The sequence below is a fragment of the Oncorhynchus masou genome, chromosome 28 (assembly GCF_036934945.1).
Source record: "Oncorhynchus masou masou isolate Uvic2021 chromosome 28, UVic_Omas_1.1, whole genome shotgun sequence".
NCBI lineage: Eukaryota > Metazoa > Chordata > Actinopteri > Salmoniformes > Salmonidae > Oncorhynchus > Oncorhynchus masou.
The window spans coordinates 84,131,135-84,153,634 of record NC_088239.1 but is presented as its reverse complement, the minus strand read 5'-3'; positions in this window follow the sequence as shown (position 1 = coordinate 84,153,634).

Sequence of the window (22,500 nt, the reverse complement as noted above, 5' to 3'; positions counted from 1 at the left end):
ACGGACTGCGTGTATTGGTTCCTGACTTCCCTGAACAGTTGCATATCGTGGGGACTATTCGATGCTATTGCAGTCCGCCACAGGATGTTTTTGTGCTGGTCAAGGGCAGTCAGGTCTGGTGTGAACCAAGGGCTATATCTGTTCTTAGTTCTGCATTTTCTGAACGGGGCATGCTTATCTAAGATGGTGAGGAAATTACTTTTAGAGAATGACCAGGAATCCTCGACTGACGGGACGAGGTAAATATCCTTCCAGGATACCAGGTAGATTAGAAGGTAGATTAGAATGGCCTGCTCGCAGAAGTGTTTTAGGGAGTGCTTTGACAGTGATGAGGGGTGGTCGTTTGATACAGGCAATGAGGCAGATACAGGCAATGAGGCAGTGATTGCTGAGATCCTGATTGAAAACATCGGAGGTGTATATGGAGGGCAAGTTGGCCAGGATAATGTCTACGAGGGTGCCCATGTTAATGGATTTAGGGTTGTACCTGGTGGGTTCCTTGATGATTTGTGTGAGATTGATGGCATCTAGCTTAGATTGTAGGACTGCTGGGGTGTTAATCATTTCCCAGTTTAGGTCACCTCACAGAACAAACTCTGAAGCTAGATGGGGGGCGATCAATTCACAAATGGTGTCCAGGGTACAGCTGGGAGCTGAGGGGGGTCGGTAGCAGGCGGCAACAGTGAGAGACTTATTTCTGGAGAGGTTATTTTTTTTAAATTAGAAGTTCAAACTGTTTGGGTTTAGACCTGGAAAGTATGACAGTACTTTGCAGGCTATCAGTAGATTGAAACTCCTCCCCCTTTGGCAGTTCTATCTTGATGGAAATGTTGTAGCTGGGTATGGAAATCTCAGAATTGTTGGTGGCCTTCCTAAGCCAGGATTCAGACATGGCAAGGACATCAGAGTTGTTGGAGTGTGCTAAAGCAGTGAGTAAAACAAACTTAGGGAGAAGGCTTCTGATGTTGACATGCATGAAACCAAGGCTTTTTCGATCACAGAAGTCAACAAATGAGGGTGTGGGTTTACCTTCCACATCACCCGCGGAACAGAGGAGGAGTAGGATGAGGGTGCGGCTAAAGGCTATCAAAACTGGTCGCCTAGAGCGTTGTGGACAAAGAATAAAAGGAGCAGATTTCTAGGTGTTGTAGAATATATTCAGGGCATGATGTGCAGATGATGTGGAGTATGGTGGGGTGCAGGTACAGGGGAGGTAAGCCCAGGTACTGAGTGATGATAAGAGAGGTTGTATCTCTGGATAAGCTGGTTATAATTGGTGAGGTCACCGCATGTGTGGGAGGTGGGACAAAGGAGGTATCAGAGGTATGAAGAGTGAAATAGGGGCTCCATTGTAAACTAAAACAATAACTAACCTAAACAACAGTATACAAGGCATATTGACATATGAGAGAGACATACAGCAAGGCATAAAGTACAGAGTCACAGGTGTTGATTTGGCGAGCTAGCTAAGACAACAACAACAGCTAATCAGCTAAAACAACAACAGGTAAAATGGCGATGACTGGGCATAGAGTTAACTACACACAGAGGCTGAGTTCGCGGCTGGGGCCGACAGATTAAAAAAACAAAAAATAAATAACGTGGAGGCTGTATACAGGGTGTTACGGTACAGAGTCAAATGGAGGCTATATAGAGGGTGTTACGGTACAGAGTCAATGTGGAGGCTATATAGAGGGTGTTATGGAACAGAGTCAATGTGGAGGCTATATACAGGGTGTTACGGTACAGAGTCAATGTGGAGGCTATATACAGGGTGTTACGGTACAGAGTCAACGTGGAGGCTATATACAGGGTGTTACGGTACAGAGTCAATTTGGAGGCTATATACAGGGTGTTACGGTACAAATTCAATGTCGAGGCTATATACAGGGTGTTACGGTACAGAGTCAATGTGGAGCCTCTATACAGGGTGTTACGGTACAGAGTCAACGTGGAGGCTATATACAGGGGGTACCAGTACAGAGTCAATGTGGAGGCTATATACAGGGGGTACCAGTACAGAGTCAATGTGGAGGCTATATACAGGGGGTACTGGTACAGAGTCAATATGGAGGCTATATACAGGGGGTACTGGTACAGAGTCAATGTGGAGGCTATATACAGGGAGGTACCGGTACAGAGTCAATGCGGAGGCTATTTACAGGGAGGTACCGGTACAGAGTCAATGTGTGGGGTCACCGGTTAGTCGAGGTAATTGAGGTAATATGTACATGTAGGTAGAGTTATTGAAGTGACTATGCATCAATACAGAGAGTGTTTATTAGCCCTTTTATTAGCTGTCCATGAGTCTTTTGGACCTAGACTTGGCCCTCCGGTACCGCTTGCCGTGCGGAAGCAGAGAAAACAGTCTATGACTAGGGTGACTGGAGTCCTTGACAATTTTTACAGCTTAGGGCCTTCCTCTGACGTCGTCTGGTATAGAAGTCCTGGATGTTAGAAAGCTTGACCCCAGTGGTGTACTTGGCCGTACCCTCTGTTAGTGCCTTGCGGTCTGAGGACGAGCAGTTGCCATTCCAAACAGTCAGAATGCAACCGGTCAGAATGCTCTCGATGGTGCAGCTATATAACCTTTTGAGGACCTGGGGACCCATGCCAAATCTTTTCAGTCTCCTGAGGGGGAATAGGTTTTGCCGTGCCCTCTTCACAACTGTTTTGGTGTGCTTGGACCATTTTAGTTTGCTAGTGATGTGGACATTAAGGAACTTAACAGCCCAGTCGATGAGAATGAGGGGCGTGCTCATTCCTCCTTTTCCTGTAGTCCACAATCATCTCCTTTGTCTTGCTCACGTTGAGGGAGTGGTTGTTGTCCTGGCACCACCCGGCCAGGTCTCTGACCTCCACCCTATAGGCTGTCTTGTTGTTGCCGGTGATCAGGCCTATCACTGTTGTGTCATCGGCAAACTTAAAGATAGTGTTGGAGTCGTGCCTGGACGTGCAGTCATGAATGAACATGGAGTACAGGAGGGGACTGAGCATGCACCCCTGGGGGGCTCCAGTGTTGAGGATCAGCATGGCAGATGTATTACCTACCCTTACCACCTGGGGGTGGCCCGTCAGGAAGTCCAGGATCCAGTTTCAGTGGGAGGTGTTTAGTCCCAGGGTCCTTAGCTTAGTGATGAGCTTTGTGGGCACTATGGTGTTAAACACTGAGCTGTAGACAATGAATATCATTCTCACATAGGTGTTCCTTTTTTCCAGGTGGGAAAGGGCAGTGTGGAGTGCAATAGAGACTGCATCATCTGTGGATCTGTTGGGGCAGGATGCAAATTGGAGTGGTTCTATGGTTTCTGGAATAATGTTGTTGATGTGAGCCATGACCAGCCTTTCAAAGCACTTCTTGGATACAGATGTGAGTGCTACGGGTCGGTAGTCATTTTGTCAGGTTACCTTAGTGTTCTAGAGCACAGGGACTATGGTGGTCTGCTTGAAACATGTTGATATTACAGACTCAGACAGGGAGAGGTTGAAAATGTAAGTGAAGACACTTGCCAGTCAGCGCATGCTCTGAATACACGTCCTGGTAATCCGTCTGGCCCTGCGGCCTTGTGAATTTTGACCTGTTTTAAGGTCTTACTCACATCGGCTGCGGAGAGCGTGATCACACAGTCTTCCGGAACAGCTGATGCTCTCATGCATGTTTCAGTGTTACTTGCCTCGAAGCATAGACGTAATTTAGCTTATGTAGTTGGTCCACTGTTTGCTACTATAACAGCATCCACTCTTCAGGGAAGGCTTTCCACAATATGTTGAAACATTGCTGCTGTGACTTGCTTCCATTTAGCCACATTATTCCTCCTCCGCCAAACTTTACAGTTGGAACTTTTTATTGGATCAGCTGGCATTCTCCTGGCATCTGCCAAACCCCCGCTTCGTCCGTTGGACGGCCAGATGGTGAAGCGTAATTCATCACTCCATAGAACGCGTTTCCATTGCTCCAATGGCGGCGAGCTTTACACCACTCCAGCTGACACTTGGCATTGCTCATGGTGATCTTTGGCTGGTGTGCGGCTGCTCAGCCACGGAAACCCATTTCATTAAGCTCCTGACGAAAGGTTATTGTGCTGATGTTGCTTCCAGAGGCAGTTTGGAACTCGGTGTTGCAACCGAGGACGTGCGATTTTTACACACTACGTGTTTCAGAACTCAGAGGTCCCATTCTGTGAGCTTGTGTGGCCTACCACTTCCGTTGTTGCTCCTAGACGTTTCCACGTCACAGTAACAGCACTTACAGTTGACCGGGGTCAGCTCTGGCAGGGCAGACATTTGACAAACTGACCTGCTGGAAAGGTGCCACGTTGAAAGGCACAGAGCTCTTCAGTAAGACCATTCTACTGCCAATGTTTGTCTATGGAGATTGCATGGCTGTGTGCTCGATTTTATACACCTGTCAGCAACGGGTGTGGCTGAAATAGCCGAATTCACTAATTTGAAGTGGTGTCCACATACTTATGTATGTAGAGAGAGAAAGAGAGAGAGAGAGAGAGAGAGAGAGACAGAGAGACAGAGAGACAGAGAGAGGGAGTGTGTGTGCAGGTGTGTGTATGCATCATTCATGAATGAGCGTGCGTGCTTTTGTGTGTGCCTGTGCCTGTAGGTGTGTGCATGTGTGTGTTTGAGTACGTGTGTATGTTTGAGTATGTGTGTGTGTTTGAGTACGTGTGTGTGTTTGAGTACACGTGTGTTTGAGTACGTGTGTGTGTTTGAGTACGTGTGTGTGTTTGAGTACACGTGTGTGTTTGAGTACGTGTGTGTGTTGAGTTTGTGTGGGTTTGTGTATGTGTTTGAGTTTGTGTGGGTTTGAGTATGCGTGTGTGTTTGAGTATGCGTGTGTGTTTGAGTATGTGTGTGTTTGAATATGCGTGTGTGTTTGAGTACGTGTGTGTGTTTGAGTACGTGTGTGTGTTTGAGTACGTGTGTGTGTTTGAGTATGTGTGTGTGTTTGAGTATGTGTGTGTTTGAGTATGTGTGTGTGTTTGAGTACGTGTGTGTGTTTGAGTATACCTGTGTGTTTGAGTACGTATGTGTGTTTGAGTACGTGTGTGTGTTTGAGTACGTGTGTGTGTTTGAGTATGTGTGTGTGTTTGAGTACGTGTGTGTTTGAGTATGCGTGTATGTTTGAGTATGTGTGTGTTTGAATATGCGTGTGTGTTTGAGTATGTGTGTGTGTTTGAATATGCGTGTGTGTTTGAGTATGTGTGTGTGTTTGAGTATGCGTGTGTGTTTGAGTATGTGTGTGTTTGAATATGCGTGTGTGTTTGAGTACGTGTGTGTGTTTGAGTACATGTGTGTGTTTGAGTATGTGTGTGTGTTTGAGTATGTGTGTGTTTGAATATGCGTGTGTGTTTGAGTACGTGTGTGTGTTTGAGTACGTGTGTGTTTGAGTACGTATGTGTGTTTGAGTACGTGTGTGTGTTTGAGTATACGTGTGTGTTTGAGTACGTGTGTGTGTTTGAGTATGTGTGTGGGTTTGAGTACGTGTGTGTGTTTGAGTACGTGTGTGTGTTTGAGTACGTGTGTGTGTTTGAGTATGTGTGTGTTTGAGTATGTGTGTGTGTTTGAGTACGTGTGTGTGTTTGAGTACGTGTGTGTGTTTGAGTATACGTGTGTGTTTGAGTACGTGTGTGTGTTTGAGTACGTGTGTGTGTTTGAGTACGTGTGTGTTTGAGTATGCGTGTGTGTTTGAGTATGTGTGTGTTTGAGTACGCGTGTGTGTTTGAGTACGTGTGTGTGTTTGAGTACGTGTGTGTGTTTGAGTATGTGTGTGTGTTTGAGTACGTGTGTGTTTGAGTATGCGTGTGTGTTTGAGTATGTGTGTGTTTGAATATGCGTGTGTGTTTGAGTACGTGTGTGTGTTTGAGTACGTGTGTGTGTTTGAGTATGTGTGTGTGTTTGAGTATGTGTGTGTTTGAATATGCGTGTGTGTTTGAGTACGTGTGTGTGTTTGAGTACGTGTGTGTTTGAGTATGTATGTGTGTTTGAGTACGTGTGTGTTTGAGTATACGTGTGTGTTTGAGTACTTGTGTGTTTGAGTATGTATGTGTGTTTGAGTACGTGTGTGTTTGAGTATACGTGTGTGTTTGAGTACGTGTGTGTGTTTGAGTACGTGTGTGTGTTTGAGTACGTGTGTGTGTTTGAGTACGTGTGTGTGTTTGAGTACGTGTGTGTGTTTGAGTATGTGTGTGTTTGAGTATGTGTGTGTGTTTGAGTACGTGTGTGTGTTTGAGTACGTGTGTGTGTTTGAGTATACGTGTGTGTTTGAGTACGTGTGTGTGTTTGAGTACGTGTGTGTGTTTGAGTACGTGTGTGTTTGAGTATTCTCAGCACTAGTGGACTCATGAGTCTTGTCCCTCTCCCACTCCCTGCTACTCCTCTCCACATACTGAATATTCACAGTGCAGGCCAACTTGCTCTCGTTCACAGGTGGCTGACTGGAACCAGTGTAAGTGCTTATTTTAGATTCCTGTCAAGCTGTCCCCAGATTCTGGGTTGCTGCGCTCCACTGCCGCAGCTACAAACAAAGTCAGGCAGCACCTGCGGCGAGCCGAGCAGCCGGCCGCTGCACTAAGGTTTTTCAGGAGAGCTACCGGCCCACCGTTGACCCTTGCCTGGGGCCTGATAGCGAGAGAGGAGAGGAAGGCTGTCCCAAATGGCAATCTATTCCCTTTACAGGCCACAACTTTTGGGGTTCCTGGTCAGAAGAAGTGCACTCAAAAAGGAATAGGGTGCCATTTGGGAGGGTTGGAGCGATGGAGGTTTGGAGGGATGGAGGACTGGAGGACTGGAGGGAGGGAGGGATGGAGAGGTGGAAGGATGGAGGGATAGAGGGATGGAGGGATGAAGGGATGGAGGATCGGAGGGGTGGAGGGATGGAGTGTTGAAGGGATGGAGGACTGGAGGGATGGAGGGATGGAGGGATGGAGGGGTGGAGGGGTGGAGGGGTGGAGGGTTGGAGGGATGGAGGGGTGGAGGGGTGGAGGGATGGAGGACTTGAGGGATGGAGGGTTGGAGGGATGGAGGACTGGAGGGATGGAGGGATGGAGGGGTTGAGAGGTGGAGGGTTGGAGGGGTGGAGGGATGGAGGGTTGGAAGGATGGAGGACTGGAGGGATGGAGAGGTGGAGGGATGGAGGGGTGGAGGGATGGAGGACTGGAGGGTTGGAGGGATGGAGGGATGGAGGGTTGGAGGGATGGAGGGTTGGAGGGATGGAGGCGTGGAGGGATGGAGGGTTGGAGGGATGGAGGGATGGAGGACTGGAGGGATGGAGGTGTGGAGGGATGGAGGGATGGAGGGATGGAGGGGTGGAGGGATGGAGGGTTGGATGGATGGAGGAATGGATGGAGGAGGGGTGGATGGGGGATGGAGGCGTGGAGGGATAAAGGCGTGGAGGGATGGAGGGTTGGAGGGATGGAGGCGTGGAGGGATGGAGGGATGGAACGATGGAGGGTTGAAGGACTGGAGGGTGCGAGGGGTGTGACAATGTCCGCTCTAACAAACAACAAAGTAGAAAACGGTGCTCCTGATATATAGTTTGCAGATCGGATTATCTAGCCTGGGGGATGGTGGTGCTGGGGCAGGGATGGTAAGGGGTTCTCTAACCTGGGGGATGGTGGTGCTGGGGCAGGGATGGTAAGGGGTTCTCTAGCCTGGGGGATGGTGGTGCTGGGGCAGGGATGGTAAGGGGTTCTCTAGCCTGGGGGATGGTGGTGCTGGGGCAGGGATGGTAAGGGGTTCTCTAGCCTGGGGGATGGTGGTGCTGGGGCAGGGCTGGTAAGGGGTTCTCTAGCCTGGGGGATGGTGGTGCTGGGGCAGGGATGGTAAGGGGTTCTCTAGCCTGGGGGATGGTGGTGCTGGGGCAGGGATGGTAAGGGGTTCTCTAGCCTGGGGGATGGTGGTGCTTGGGCAGGGATGGTAAGGGGTTCTCTAGCCTGGGGGATGGTGGTGCTGGGGCAGGGATGGTAAGGGGTTCTCTAGCCTGGGGGATGGTGGTGCTGGGGCAGGGATGGTAAGGGGTTCTCTAGCCTGGGGATGGTGGTGCTGGGGCAGGGATGGTAAGGGGTTCTCTAGCCTGGGGGATGGTGGTGCTGGGGCAGGGATGGTAAGGGGTTCTCTAGCCTGGGGATGGTGGTGCTGGGGCAGGGATGGTAAGGGGTTCTCTAGCCTGGTGGATGGTGGTGCTGGGGCAGGGATGGTAAGGGGTTCTCTAGCCTGGGGGATGGTGGTGCCTGGGCAGGGATGGTAAGGGGTTCTCTAGCCTGGGGGATGGTGGTGCTGGGGCAGGGATGGTAAGGGGTTCTCTAGCCTGGGGGATGGTGGTGCCTGGGCAGGGATGGTAAGGGGTGCCTGGGGGATGGTGGTGCCTGGGCAGGGATGGTAAGGGGTTCTCTAGCCTGGGGATGGTGGTGCCTGGGCAGGGATGGTAGGGGTTCTCTAGCCTGGGGGATGGTGGTGCTGGGGCAGGGATGGAAGGGGTTCTAGCCTTGGGGATGGTGGTGCTGGGGCAGGGATGGTAAGGGTTCTCTAGCCTGGGGATGGTGGAGGGAGGATGGTGGGGGTTCTCTAGCCTGGTGGATGGTTGTGGGGCAGGGATGGGGGTCAGCTGGGGATGGTGGTGCTGGGAGGGATGGTAAGGGGTGCTGGAGGGCTGGGTAGCAATCATCTACAGTTAGGAAGCTTTGTAGCTTTGACTGGGAGTCAGCTGTGGTATAGTGAGCAGGAGGGAGGAGGTGGAGGGGTGGGTTGGTGATGGGAGTCAGCTGTGGTATAGTGAGCAGGAGGGAGGAGGTGGAGGGGTGGGTTGGTGATGGGAGTCAGCTGTGGTATAGTGAGCAGGAGGGAGGAGGTGGAGGGCTGGGTTGGTGATGGGAGTCAGCTGTAGTATAGTGAGCAGGAGGGAGGAGGTGGAGGGCTGGGTTTGGTATTTGTTTCATTAGTCCATTGATGACCCAGTCCCAAAATGTTTTGCTCGTCAGCAATCACGTTTCTTCAGGATATGTAACTTTCAAAATACAGAAATCATCCCGTAGGATGCGTTTTGCATCATATGATGCTGCGTTTTGCGTTTGAAAGTTTACATATCTTGAAAAAAACGGATTGCTGACAAACAAAATCATGGCCCCTAAATCCTCTCCGTGCTCCTTGGAAGCCCTGGCACTCTGAGTCTCTCTGGATCTCTAAGTTACAACCTTCAAGTGACGGGGGCTGCCACTACCGCCACCCCCCTACCTCTCATCCCTGTTTCCTGTCTGCCATTGCCACCATTCATCTCCTGTGTTCCTACTTACAATATTAAACAAACCATCCCCTCTCCTTTTCTGCCCTTTTCTCTCCTTCCACCCCCAGAGATCTGTCCTCCCTAACCTCTGATGGGGCTGGACCTTACAGAGAGAAAGGGGACAGGGGGAGCCGCGATGGAGTCACTGGCGTTGGTTGGGGGTATGGCTGTCATGGGGGACCTAGATTCCCAGACAAAGGAAGAGGTAAGCTGTAGTGATCGGTGCCACTCTGTGGAATGTCAGCTCTATCTGGGTGGGTGTGTTCAACGCCACGTAAGTGTGTGATTTGAGCAGTGACGATTCTAGCATGGGGAAAACTCAACAATTTAAAAAATAAATAAAATCATGCTAGCAAATCCACAACACAACACTAAACAATACATTAAATACACTTTAACGTTGACAAGCGGTGCCCACAAACTGTTAGGACCTACAGAAAGATGAAAAACAGCAGAGCTTTCTTTTCAGCACCATTGAGTGACTCCTTACCACCACTACACCTGGCTATCAGAGGAGCCTTGTTTTCAGCACCATGGAGTGACTCCTTACCACCACTACACCTGGCTATCAGAGGAGCCTTGTTTTCAGCACCATGGAGTGACTCCTTACCACCACTACACCTGGCTATCAGTGGAGCCTTGTTTTCAGCACCACTACACCTGGCTATCAGTGGAGCCTTGTTTTCAGCACCACTACACCTGGCTATCAGTGGGGCCTTGTTTTCAGCACCACTACACCTGGCTATCAGTGGAGCCTTGTTTTCAGCACCATGGAGTGAATCCTTACCACCGCTACACCTGGCTATCAGTGGGGCCTTGTTTTCAGCACCATGGAGTGACTCCTTACCACCACTACACCTGGCTATCAGAGGACCACCACTACACCTGGCTATCAGAGGAGCCTTGTTTTCAGCACCACTACACCTGGCTATCAGCGGAGCCTTGTTTTCAGCACCGCTACACCTGGCTATCAGCGGAGCCTTGTTTTCAGCACCACTACACCTGGCTATCAGCGGAGCCTTGTTTTCAGCACCACTACACCTGGCTATCATTGGAGCCTTGTTTTCAGCACCACTACACCTGGCTATCAGCGGAGCCTTGTTTTCAGCACCACTACACCTGGCTATCAGCGGAGCCTTGTTTTCAGCACCACTACACCTGGCTATCAGTGGAGCCTTGTTTTCAGCACCACTACACCTGGCTATCATTGGAGCCTTGTTTTCAGCACCACTACACCTGGCTATCAGTGGGGCCTTGTTTTCAGCACCATGGAGTGAATCCTTACCACCGCTACACCTGGCTATCAGTGGAGCCTTGTTTTCAGCACCATGGAGTGACTCCTTACCACCACTACACCTGGCTATCAGCGGAGCCTTGTTTTCAGCACCACTACACCTGGCTATCAGAGGAGCCTTGTTTGCAGCACCACTACACCTGGCTATCAGAGGAGCCTTGTTTTCAGCACCACTACACCTGGCTATCAGAGGAGCCTTGTTTTCAGCACCACTACACCTCGCTATCAGTGGAGCCTTGTTTTCAGCACCACTACACCTGGCTATCAGTGGAGCCTTGTTTTCAGCACCACTACACCTGGCTATCAGCGGAGCCTTGTTTTCAGCACCACTACACCTGGCTATCAGCGGAGCCTTGTTTTCAGCACCACTACACCTGGCTATCAGAGGAGCCTTGTTTTCAGCACCACTACACCTGGCTATCAGAGGAGCCTTGTTTTCAGCACCACTACACCTGGCTATCAGCGGAGCCTTGTTTTCAGCACCACTACACCTGGCTATCAGCGGAGCCTTGTTTTCAGCACCACTACACCTGGCTATCAGCGGAGCCTTGTTTTCAGCACCACTACACCTGGCTATCAGCGGAGCCTTGTTTTCAGCACCGCTACACCTGGCTATCAGCGGAGCCTTGTTTTCAGCACCACTACACCTGGCTATCAGCGGAGCCTTGTTTTCAGCACCGCTACACCTGGCTATCAGCGGAGCCTTGTTTTCAGCACCATGGAGTGACTCCTTACCACCACTACACCTGGCTATCAGAGGAGCCTTGTTTTCAGCACCATGGAGTGACTCCTTACCACCACTACACCTGGCTATCAGTGGAGCCTTGTTTTCAGCACCACTACACCTGGCTATCAGTGGAGCCTTGTTTTCAGCACCACTACACCTGGCTATCAGTGGGGCCTTGTTTTCAGCACCACTACACCTGGCTATCAGAGGAGCCTTGTTTTCAGCACCACTACACCTGGCTATCAGAGGAGCCTTGTTTTCAGCACCACTACACCTGGCTATCAGCCTAGCCTTGTTTTCAGCACCTCTACACCTGGCTATCAGTGGAGCCTTGTTTTCAGCACCACTACACCTGGCTATCAGTGGGGCCTTGTTTTCAGCACCATGGAGTGACTCCTTACCACCTCTACACCTGGCTATCAGTGGAGCCTTGTTTTCAGCACCACTACACCTGGCTATCAGTGGGGCCTTGTTTTCAGCAAAAATAACACCTGGCTATCAGTGGAGCCTTGTTTTCAGCACCATGGAGTGAATCCTTACCACCGCTACACCTGGCTATCAGTGGGGCCTTGTTTTCAGCACCATGGAGTGACTCCTTACCACCACTACACCTGGCTATCAGAGGAGCCTTGTTTTCAGCACCACTACACCTGGCTATCAGCGGAGCCTTGTTTTCAGCACCGCTACACCTGGCTATCAGCGGAGCCTTGTTTTCAGCACCACTACACCTGGCTATCAGCGGAGCCTTGTTTTCAGCACCACTACACCTGGCTATCATTGGAGCCTTGTTTTCAGCACCACTACACCTGGCTATCAGCGGAGCCTTGTTTTCAGCACCACTGAACACCTGGCTATCACGGAGCCTTGTTTTCAGCACCACTACACCTGGCTATCATTGGAGCCTTGTTTTCAGCACCACTACACCTGGCTATCAGTGGGGCCTTGTTTTCAGCACCATGGAGTGAATCCTTACCACCGCTACACCTGGCTATCAGTGGAGCCTTGTTTTCAGCACCATGGAGTGACTCCTTACCACCACTACACCTGGCTATCAGCGGAGCCTTGTTTTCAGCACCACTACACCTGGCTATCAGCCACCGGAATTTTATCATCAAAAGGAGCCTTGTTTGCAGCACCACTACACCTGGCTATCAGAGGAGCCTTGTTTTCAGCACCACTACACCTGGCTATCAGAGGAGCCTTGTTTTCAGCACCACTACAGATGTTTTATCAGTGGAGCCTTGTTTTCAGCACCACTACACCTGGCTATCAGTGGAGCCTTGTTTTCAGCACCACTACACCTGGCTATCAGCGGAGCCTTGTTTTCAGCACCACTACACCTGGCTATCAGCGGAGCCTTGTTTTCAGCACCACTACACCTGGCTATCAGAGGAGCCTTGTTTTCAGCACCACTACACCTGGCTATCAGAGGAGCCTTGTTTTCAGCACCACTACACCTGGCTATCAGCGGAGCCTTGTTTTCAGCACCACTACACCTGGCTATCAGCGGAGCCTTGTTTTCAGCACCACTACACCTGGCTATCAGCGGAGCCTTGTTTTCAGCACCACTACACCTGGCTATCAGCGGAGCCTTGTTTTCAGCACCGCTACACCTGGCTATCAGCGGAGCCTTGTTTTCAGCACCACTACACCTGGCTATCAGCGGAGCCTTGTTTTCAGCACCACTACACCTGGCTATCATTGGAGCCTTGTTTTCAGCACCACTACACCTGGCTATCAGAGGAGCCTTGTTTTCAGCACCACTACACCTGGCTATCAGAGGAGCCTTGTTTTCAGCACCACTACACCTGGCTATCAGCGGAGCCTTGTTTTCAGCACCACTACACCTGGCTATCAGCGGAGCCTTGTTTTCAGCACCACTACACCTGGCTATCAGCGGAGCCTTGTTTTCAGCACCACTACACCTGGCTATCAGCGGAGCCTTGTTTTCAGCACCGCTACACCTGGCTATCAGCGGAGCCTTGTTTTCAGCACCACTACACCTGGCTATCAGCGGAGCCTTGTTTTCAGCACCGCTACACCTGGCTATCAGCGGAGCCTTGTTTTCAGCACCACTACACCTGGCTATCATTGGAGCCTTGTTTTCAGCACCACTACACCTGGCTATCAGGGAGCCTTGTTTTCAGCACCACTACACCTGGCTATCAGGGAGAGCCTTGTTTTCAGCACCACTACACCTGGCTATCAGCGGAGCCTTGTTTTCAACACCACTACACCTGGCTATCATTGGAGCCTTGTTTTCAGCACCACTACACCTGGCTATCAGTGGGGCCTTGTTTTCAGCACCATGGAGTGAATCCTTACCACTTTACTACACCTGGCTATCAGTGGAGCCTTGTTTTCAGCACCATGGAGTGACCTCCTTACCACCACTACACCTGGCTATCAGCGGAGCCTTGTTTTCAGCACCACTACACCTGGCTATCAGAGAGCCTTGTTTGCAGCACCACTACACCTGGCTATCAGAGGAGCCTTGTTTTCAGCACCACTACACCTGGCTATCAGAGGAGCCTTGTTTTCAGCACCACTACACCTCGCTATCAGTGGAGCCTTGTTTTCAGCACCACTACACCTGGCTATCAGTGGAGCCTTGTTTTCAACACCACTACACCTGGCTATCAGCGGAGCCTTGTTTTCAGCACCACTACACCTGGCTATCAGCGGAGCCATGTTTTCAGCACCACTACACCTGGCTATCAGAGAGCCTTGTTTTCAGCACCACTACACCTGGCTATCAGAGGAGCCTTGTTTTCAGCACCACTACACCTGGCTATCAGCGGAGCCTTGTTTTCAGCACCACTACACCTGGCTATCAGCGGAGCCTTGTTTTCAGCACCACTACACCTGGCTATCAGCGGAGCCTTGTTTTCAGCACCACTACACCTGGCTATCAGCGGAGCCTTGTTTTCAGCACCGCTACACCTGGCTATCAGCGGAGCCTTGTTTTCAGCACCACTACACCTGGCTATCAGCGGAGCCTTGTTTTCAGCACCGCTACACCTGGCTATCAGCGGAGCCTTGTTTTCAGCACCATGGAGTGAATCCTTACCACCGCTACACCTGGCTATCAGAGGAGCCTTGTTTTCAGCACCACTACACCTGGCTATCAGCCTAGCCTTGTTTTCAGCACCATGGAGTGACTCCTTACCACCTCTACACCTGGCTATCAGTGGAGCCTTGTTTTCAGCACCACTACACCTGGCTATCAGTGGGGCCTTGTTTTCAGCACCATGGAGTGACTCCTTACCACCTCTACACCTGGCTATCAGTGGAGCCTTGTTTTCAGCACCACTACACCTGGCTATCAGTGGGGCCTTGTTTTCAGCACCGCTACACCTGGCTATCAGTGGAGCCTTGTTTTCAGCACCATGGAGTGAATCCTTACCACCGCTACACCTGGCTATCAGTGGGGCCTTGTTTTCAGCACCATGGAGTGACTCCTTACCACCACTACACCTGGCTATCAGAGGAGCCTTGTTTTCAGCACCACTACACCTGGCTATCAGCGGAGCCTTGTTTTCAGCACCGCTTTACACCTGGCTATCAGGGAGCCTTGTTTTCAGCACCACTACACCTGGCTATCAGGGAGCCTTGTTTTCAGCACCACTACACCTGGCTATCATTGGAGCCTTGTTTTCAGCACCACTACACCTGGCTATCAGGGAGCCATGTTTTCAGCACCACTACACCTGGCTATCAGAAGGGGAGCCTTGTTTTCAGCACCACTACACCTGGCTATGAAGCGGAGCCATGTTTTCAGCACCACTACACCTGGCTATCATTGGAGCCTTGTTTTCAGCACCACTACACCTGGCTATCAGTGGGGCCTTGTTTTCAGCACCATGGAGTGAATCCTTTACACCTGGCTATCAGTGGAGCCTTGTTTTCAGCACCATGGAGTGACCATGCTTACCACCACTACACCTGGCTATCAGCGGAGCCTTGTTTTCAGCACCACTACACCTGGCTATCAGAGGAGCCTTGTTTGCAGCACCACTACACCTGGCTATCAGAGGAGCCTTGTTTTCAGCACCACTACACCTGGCTATCAGAGGAGCCTTGTTTTCAGCACCACTACACCTCGCTATCAGTGGAGCCTTGTTTTCAGCACCACTACACCTGGCTATCAGTGGAGCCTTGTTTTCAGCACCACTACACCTGGCTATCAGCGGAGCCTTGTTTTCAGCACCACTACACCTGGCTATCAGCGGAGCCTTGTTTTCAGCACCACTACACCTGGCTATCAGCGGAGCCTTGTTTTCAGCACCGCTACACCTGGCTATCAGCGGAGCCTTGTTTTCAGCACCACTACACCTGGCTATCATTGGAGCCTTGTTTTCAGCACCACTACACCTGGCTATCAGCGGAGCCTTGTTTTCAGCACCACTACACCTGGCTATCATTGGAGCCTTGTTTTCAGCACCACTTGGCTATCAGCGGAGCCTTGTTTTCAGCACCACTACACCTGGCTATCAGCGGAGCCTTGTTTTCAGCACCACTACACCTGGCTATCAGCGGAGCCTTGTTTTCAGCACCACTACACCTGGCTATCATTGGAGCCTTGTTTTCAGCACCACTGAAGGGACACCTGGCTATCAGTGGGGCCTTGTTTTCAGCACCATGGAGTGAATCCTTACCACCGCTTTACACCTGGCTATCAGTGGAGCCTTGTTTTCAGCACCATGGAGTGACTCCTTACCACCACTACACCTGGCTATCAGCGGAGCCTTGTTTTCAGCACCACTACTTGGCTATCAGAGGAGCCTTGTTTGCAGCACCACTACACCTGGCTATCAGAGGAGCCTTGTTTTCAACACCACTACACCTGGCTATCAGAGGAGCCTTGTTTTCAGCACCACTACACCTCGCTATCAGTGGAGCCATGTTTTCAGCACCACTACACCTGGCTATCAGTGGAGCCTTGTTTTCAGCACCACTACACCTGGCTATCAGCGGAGCCTTGTTTTCAGCACCACTACACCTGGCTATAAGCGGAGCCTTGTTTTCAGCACCACTACACCTGGCTATCAGAGGAGCCTTGTTTTCAGCACCACTACACCTGGCTATCAGAGGAGCCTTGTTTTCAGCACCACTACACCTGGCTATCAGCGGAGCCTTGTTTTCAGCACCACTACACCTGGCTATCAGCGGAGCCTTGTTTTCAGCACCACTACACCTGGCTATCAGCGGAGCCTTGTTTTCAGCACCGCTACACCTGGCTATCAGCGGAGCCTTGTTTTCAGCACCACTACACCTGGCTATCAGCGGAGCCTTGTTTTCAGCACCACTTTACACCTGGCTATCATTGGAGCCTTGTTTTCAGCACCACTACACCTGGCTATCAGAGGAGCCTTGTTTTCAGCACCACTACACCTGGCTATCAGAGGAGCCTTGTTTTCAGCACCACTACACCTGGCTATCAGCGGAGCCTTGTTTTCAGCACCACTACACCTGGCTATCAGCGGAGCCTTGTTTTCAGCACCACTACACCTGGCTATCAGGGGAGCCTTGTTTTCAGCACCACTACACCTGGCTATCAGCGGAGCCTTGTTTTCAGCACCGCTACACCTGGCTATCAGCGGAGCCTTGTTTTCAGCACCACTACACCTGGCTATCAGCGGAGCCTTGTTTTCAGCACCACTACACCTGGCTATCATTGGAGCCTTGTTTTCAGCACCACTACACCTGGCTATCAGCGGAGCCTTGTTTTCAGCACCACTACACCTGGCTATCAGCGGAGCCTTGTTTTCAGCACCACTACACCTGGCTATCAGCAGAGCCTTGTTTTCAGCACCACTACACCTGGCTATCATTGGAGCCTTGTTTTCAGCACCACTACACCTGGCTATCAGTGGGGCCTTGTTTTCAGCACCATGGAGTGAATCCTTACCACCACTACACCTGGCTATCAGCGGAGCCTTGTTTTCAGCACCATGGAGTGACTCCTTACCACCGCTACACCTGGCTATCAGTGGAGCCTTGTTTTCAGCACCATGGAGTGACTCCTTACCACCACTACACCTGGCTATCAGCGGAGCCTTGTTTTCAGCACCACTACACCTGGCTATCAGAGGAGCCTTGTTTGCAGCACCACTACACCTGGCTATCAGAGGAGCCTTGTTTTCAGCACCACTACACCTGGCTATCAGAGGAGCCTTGTTTTCAGCACCACTACACCTCGCTATCAGTGGAGCCTTGTTTTCAGCACCACTACACCTGGCTATCAGAGGAGCCTTGTTTTCAGCACCACTACACCTGGCTATCAGAGGAGCCTTGTTTTCAGCACCACTACACCTGGCTATCAGCGGAGCCTTGTTTTCAGCACCACTACACCTGGCTATCAGCGGAGCCTTGTTTTCAGCACCACTACACCTGGCTATCAGCGGAGCCTTGTTTTCAGCACCACTACACCTGGCTTTCAGCGGAGCCTTGTTTTCTAAGCACCGCTACACCTGGCTATCAGCGGAGCCTTGTTTTCAGCACCACTACACCTGGCTATCAGCGGAGCCTTGTTTTCAGCACCACTACACCTGGCTATCATTGGAGCCTTGTTTTCAGCACCACTACACCTGGCTATCAGCGGAGCCTTGTTTTCAGCACCACTACACCTGGCTATCAGCGGAGCCTTGTTTTCAGCACCACTACACCTGGCTATCATTGGAGCCTTGTTTTCAGCACCACTACACCTGGCTATCAGTGGGGCCTTGTTTTCAGCACCATGGAGTGACTCCTTACCACCACTACACCTGGCTATCATTGGAGCCTTGTTTTCAGCACCACTACACCTGGCTATCAGTGGGGCCTTGTTTTCAGCACCATGGAGTGACTCCTTACCACCTCTACACCTGGCTATCAGTGGAGCCTTGTTTTCAGCACCATGGAGTGACTCCTTACCACCACTACACCTGTCTATCAGTGGGGCCTCGTCTGGCAGGGAAACAGTTCATTCAGACTCATTTACTGCCTTTAAAATTAAAATAAAACATAGCTGATATGACTGACTTGCTTAAATAAATACAGTTTCTACGGACTCCTTGTGGATCCACTTTTATAGACATTATACCGAGGCACAGCTGGAATTACAAGGGTCTTTTAATGAACTTTTAGCCGAAAACAAATATTTGAATGGGAAGACACTTTATTTCAGTATTTCAGTATTTAAAGCACTTACAATATTTTTATGACGACATTTCTCTAAAACAGGTTATAGGCTACATGTTCACCACCAAGTCAGAATCGTGGGATAAATAAAGGGGGCATATAACCAGACAATGAAAGCTCTTACAATATTTTTTTAATGTAATTTCTCTAAAACAGGTTATAGGCTACACGTTCACCACCAAGTCAGAGCAGTAGGCTAAGTTATGAGGAGGAAAGGGACCCCATTATTAGGGTGAGACACATGGGCTACTAACAGCTTACTACACAACATACACGTTGTGTTACTTTCTTAGCTACAGTTTACACATTTCCCTTGCATATTACATAATTTATGCATTGCATCATTTATACATAATTTATTGCATGGTCGGAACTAGAAGCACAAGCATTTCGCTACCTCGCATTAACATCTGCTAACCACGTGTATGTGACAAATACAATTGGATTTGATTTGATTGTTGTACAGTGCTGACCTGAACAGGAAGGGGGCGCTGCGGTACTTCTTGTGGCCTTCTTGTTTGCCACCGGAATTTTATCATCAAAGTCTGACATTCTCTGGATGGCCGATATATTCAACCTCTGGCCCATGGTGTTGCGTGTGAATGTTTTGCCTTTTTAAGCTAGGAAAAGAGACAGACAAGATGTTTTAAATACTTAAACCCAGACTTGGACCACACACCGTCTCCACCGAATAGCAGGAAGGTGAAGCAAAATAGTGATAGCTTTACTTGCGACTTTACAGAAGGGAGCCACTGATTCCTTACAGTCGTTGTTCAATTTGCGATTTCCGAATTGTTGTGTAATGTTTCTGTCCAATGGCCGATGAGCACCAGCTTTATCTATCATTTCTCTTCATATGACAAGGGAAAAGCATTTACCAGTAGATTGTCAATGTGATCCATGATGACGACTGCTCGTCTAACTGAAGCGAACTCATGCTTGCTTGATACAGCTTTACTTTGAAAGTACGATGATGACATGATCAATCCAATCAAACGTGATTTGGATATAACGTGATTTGGATATAACGTGATTTGGATATAACGTGATTTGACGTCATTTTATCTGTGGCCGAGACCATGAGTCTTCTTGGACGGGCACTTCTAGTGTAAATCATAGCAGCACCCAAGGGGGCTTTACTAACTGAACCTAGCTCTCCCTGTAGATTCTGCAAGGGGTGACATAGTGTCCCAATGAGTGACAGAACACTGATCCAATCACGACGCAACTGAATAATATTATCAATGTCTACGCTAACTGAAGGGTTTTGTAGACTGCTCCTTCCACCACTGAAACTGAAACTGAAACCTTCCACCACTGAAACACTGCATTTTGGAGCTGCCTAACTGAAGGGAGAGACCATGCTTTACTAACTGAAGGGAGAGACCATGCTTTACTAACTGAAGGGAGAGACCATGCTTTACTAACTGAAGGGAGAGACCATGCTTTACTAACTGAAGGGAGAGACCATGCTTTACTAACTGAAGGGAGAGACCATGTTTACTAACTGAAGGGAGAGACCATGCTTTACTAACTCAAGGGAGAGACGATGCTTTACTAACTCAAGGGAGAGACCATGCTTTACTAACTCAAGGGAGAGACCATGCTTTACTAACTCAAGGGAGAGACCATGCTTTACTAACTGAAGGGAGAGACCATGCTTTACTAACTCAAGGGAGAGACCATGCTTTTACTAACTGAAGGGAGAGACCATGCTTTACTAACTGAAGGGAGAGACCATGCTTGTATACGGCTTTACTAACTCAAGGACTGTCTTTTTATTATTTTATTTTTTTACATTGTTTGCAAACTGATATGTGACATGAATTAATGCCAAAATAACATGCAAAACACATTTTTATTAGCTGACCTGGGCAGGCTCAAATGATGCCCTGAATGATGTTGTCACTGGATTTGAGTGTGTTTAATCACGTGTGTGTAGGTGTGTGATTTGAGTGACTTTAACACACGTGTGTTTGCATGACTTATTTCCTACTTGATTAATGATTCGTTGAGGCCCACATGGAGGAGAGGGATGGTGAAGGGAAGAAGAGAAGGAGTGGAGGCCTGAAAAGGAGAGGACGAAAATAAAAGAGAGATGGACTAACAGTGCCCCCTGGGGATGAGTGAGCCATTGGCCTAGCCCCTCTCTCTCTCTCTCTCTCTCTCTCTCTCTCTCTCTCTCTCTCTCTCTCTCTCTCTCTCTCTCTCTCTCTCTCTGAAGTCTCTACAGCACCACAGGCTCTCAGAGTGAAGGCTCTCAGAGGGAAGGCTGAAAGAGTGAAGGTTCTCAGAGTGAAGGCTCTCAGAGTGAAAGCTCTCAGAGGGAAAGCTCTCAAAGTGAAGGCTATCAGAGTGAAGGCTCTCAGAGGGAAAGCTCTCAAAGTGAAGGCTCTCAAAGTGAAGGCTCTCAGAGTGAAGGTTCTCAGAGTGAAGGTTCTCAGAGTGAAGGAACTCAAAGTGAAGGCTCTCAGAGCGAAGGTTCTCAGAGTGAAGGTTCTCAGAGTGAAGGCTCTCAGAGTGAAGGTTCTCAGAGTGAAGGAACCCAAAGTGAAGGCTCTCAGAGTGAAGGTTCTCAGAGTGAAGGCTCTCAGAGTGAAGGCTCTCAGAGTGAAGGCTCTCAGAGTGAAGGCTCTCAGAGTGAAGGTTCTCAGAGTGAAGGCTCTCAGAGTGAAGGCTCTCAGAGTGAAGGCTCTCAGAGTGAAGGCTCTCAGAGGGAAGGAAACAAAGAGGGCAGCCTGGTCAAATGCACCTGCTTACTGGATGTCTGCAGAGAAGAGAAGTATCTTCCTTCCTCTACTGGTCTCACATCTCTCATTCTCCAACATAACTTTCTTTCTTTCTCATTCACATGTTTCTCTGTGCCCCATTTCTCTCTCTCTCGTGTGCTGCTAGAGTATAAAAATATCTCTCCTTCCTCTGCAGAGTCAGGTCCCGAGGACCGGGCAGGACAGTCAAACCGACACCCCCTTAATAACATCCGCCTGTTCTTTACACTTCCGCTTTCCCACCACCCGCACCCCCTTCCTGACCCTGCTGATGAAATATCAATGTCTCCGTCGCCATTTTCACACCGAGGAGACCTACCACCAATTCTTATGACTCTTTGCACACACACACACAAAGGAATAGAGAGATGGAAATAGAGAAAGAGACAGTCTGGTGAGGAAAATAAAACATCACAATAGAAAAAAAACACCTCAAAAAAGCTTTTTCCTTCTTAAATAAATTCCACTGCCATCTTGTACATTTTTTTTATTTTGTGCATTTGGCTCTAGGCCCCATCTGCGCCCCAGCTGCTAGAGGAGGGAAGCGATGGCCCTTCTGCACTACAGAACAACAGCCAGTGGTAATTGCTAGTGGAAGAGATTAAATGCAGTCGATGAAAATGTTTACTGGCAATGAATATGCATAATGATGAGTAGGAAATGTTACCACAAGATTAAAAAAAGGAGAGGAGATGGGGCTTGTTTACCACGTTGTGGAAAGAGTGATGGAGGATAGAGAGAGAGAAGGGAGAAGGGAGCGAGTCAGAGAGGGGGAAAGAGAGAGTCAGTTGGCCTCATGCCTGAAATGGGAAGGAGAAACCTTTGGGCAAGGCATCAGGGAGAAAAACAGATGGTTTGTGAACCTTTTATTAGGCAGAAAAAAAAACATTAATCAAACCAAGCCTGGAAATGGCAGTTTGTTTTTTGTTGTTCTGCAATTTTTTAAACAGAGTATTTTTTTGTTTAGTTTTTGTGTGTTTTTTTAAGGTGTAATGATGCTTTATATATGTTGTGATACTCTATCATCTCTCCTCCATACTCTATCATCTCTCCTCCATCCCCTCTCCTCTTCTCTCTCCCCTCTCCTCCATACTCTATCATCTCTCCTCCATCCCCTCTCCTCTTCTCTCTCCCCTCTCCTCCATACTCCATCGTCTCTCCTCCATCCTCTCTCCTCCATCCTCTATCATCTCTCCTCCATCCTCTCTCCTCTATCCCCTGTCCTCTCTCCTCTCTC